The following is a 2,204-nucleotide window of genomic DNA, read 5'->3' as shown; positions in this document are numbered from 1 at the left end:
AAATTTAATGGTGAAAATGAAGAGGAAATGATATCTGGAGTAGGAGGGTAAAGAGAGGGTGTTTTTAATAAGGAAGATATTTGGGGCAATTTTTAGGCTAAGAGGAAGAAGTCTATGGAAAGGAAAAGTTGAAATGAGAAGTGACAATACAGCCAGTTACTACTGGAAATGAAAAGTAGTCGAATCAACAGAGCCCATGGAGACATTATCTAGGAATGACATAGGACAATTTTTCTCCAGGATCTCAGGGGAGAAGAGAAATACCAGTGATAACATTTGTAGAAATTTGAGGCAAAAGAAACACAATATTGAGAGAATTTTTTTATCATATGGTTCTGGTGACAGAAAGTAGGAAGGGAGTAGTTTTTGATACAGCGGAGTAGCTTTTTAAAATACCAATGCTGGGTCATACTCCCAGATTCTGATAGCATAGGTCTGATGTGGAGCGAGGCTAGGTGTTAACAGTTTTAAATATTCCCCTTGTGAGTATAATTTTTTCGATCAAGGCTGAGAACTGCTGGTCTAGAGAGAAAGGCTAGGGTGGCCATGTTTAGAGTAGCTACGGAAGGTATGACCAACTGTGAGATGAAAGAATCATAAAGGAATAACACCTGTTGACTAAAATAATTAGGAAAAAGTGGGGCTGGAAAAGGAAGAAACCCTCACCTATTGCTGATGGGAGTGTAAAATGGCATAGCCACTTGGAAAACAGTTTGGCACTTCCTCAAAAAGTTAAACATAGACCTACCATATGATCCAGCAATTCTTCTCCTACATGTAGACCGAGAAGAAGTGAAAGCAGGAATGCAAACATATACTTGTACACCATGTTCAGTGAAGCACTATTCATAATAGCCAAAAGGTGGAAACAGCCTAAATGTCCATTAACAGATGACCGGATAAACAAAATGTGGTATGTACATACAATGGAATATTATTCAGCCACAAAGAGAAACGAAGTCCTGATACATGCTACAACATGGATGAACCTTGAAAACATTATGCTGAGTGAAATAAGTCAGTCGCAAAAGGACAAATATTGCATGATCCTACTTCTGTGAAATATCTAGAACAGGCAAATGCATAAAGACCAGAGTTTATCAGTGGTTACTAGCGGTGGGTGGGAGAGAGAGGGGAAGAAAGACAACATGCTAAGGAGACACTGAGTTTCTTCTGTTAAGGGTGATGGGAAAATTTGGGAACAGATAAGGGTGATGGTTGAACAATATGATGAACATATTTAATGTTGCTGAATTGTATGTATGAAGAATCCTGAAATGGCAAATGTTTTGTTACATGTATAATTAGCACAATAAGAAAAAGAAAAAGAGAAGAATGAAGAAACAAAAGAAATTCAATATCTATCCAGTGGGAGTTCCTGTCTCCTTGACAGTGTCACCTAATGGCCTCCCAGAACTGCCACCTCACCACAGCCAGTGTTGCTACCACCGCCAGTAAAGAAACCGAACCCAGGTGGGGTTCTGTGGAGGGCTCTGTGGGCAAGAGGCTACAGCAGGAGTTGATGGCTTCATGATACCTGGCAACAATGGAATTTCTGCCTTCCCTGAATCACAGTCTTTTCAAATGGGTGGGGACCATCTATGGAGCAGCTGGTATGGTATATGAAGACCTGAGGTATAAGCTCTCCCTGGAGTTCTCCAGCAACTACCGTTACGATGCAGCCACAGTGAAGTTCCTCACACCCTATTACCACTCCAACATGGACACTCAGGGTCACATCTGCCTAGACATCCTGAAGGACAAGCTGTGTGCCCCGTATGACACCAAGATCATCCTCGTTTCCATCCAGAACCTGCTGGGTGGGCCCAACATTGATAACCCTTTGAACATACATGCTGCCCAGCTCTGAAAACACCACACAGCCTTTAAAAAGTACCTGCAAGAATTCCACTGAAAGCAGGTCTCCAGCCAAGAGCCCTGACCCAGTACATCCAGCCTCTCTCCTTGTGTTTTCTTATTATTTTTCTCCTTAGGTAGTGTGTCCTCTCCTTGTTTTCTGTATAGATTCTGTATCTTAAGCGGTAGTATCATTTTTGTTTGTTTCTGTTTTTTAAATGAAGTCTCCATTTGAGCCTTGTGATGCATATATTAAATAAGCAAATTTTGAAACTTTTTTTTGCAAAAAAAAAAAAAATCTATCCAGGAATTTTCTATTATTCTGTCTTATTTTCTTCCATTCATCT

The 2,204-nt window shown here is 40.4% G+C and overlaps 1 pseudogene; it reads left to right on the top strand.

Moving 5' to 3' along the window:
* The first annotated feature begins 1,546 nt into the window (after nt 1–1,546).
* On the top strand, nt 1,547–1,870 carry LOC101341519 (ubiquitin-conjugating enzyme E2 C pseudogene; annotated as a pseudogene).
* The last annotated feature ends 334 nt before the right edge of the window (nt 1,871–2,204 follow it).

Source organism: Trichechus manatus, unplaced genomic scaffold (genome assembly GCF_000243295.1).
Source record: "Trichechus manatus latirostris isolate Lorelei unplaced genomic scaffold, TriManLat1.0 scaffold00156, whole genome shotgun sequence".
Classification (NCBI taxonomy): domain Eukaryota; kingdom Metazoa; phylum Chordata; class Mammalia; order Sirenia; family Trichechidae; genus Trichechus; species Trichechus manatus.
Note: the sequence above shows the minus strand (reverse complement) of the source record. Positions and strands in the feature narration are given on the sequence as shown.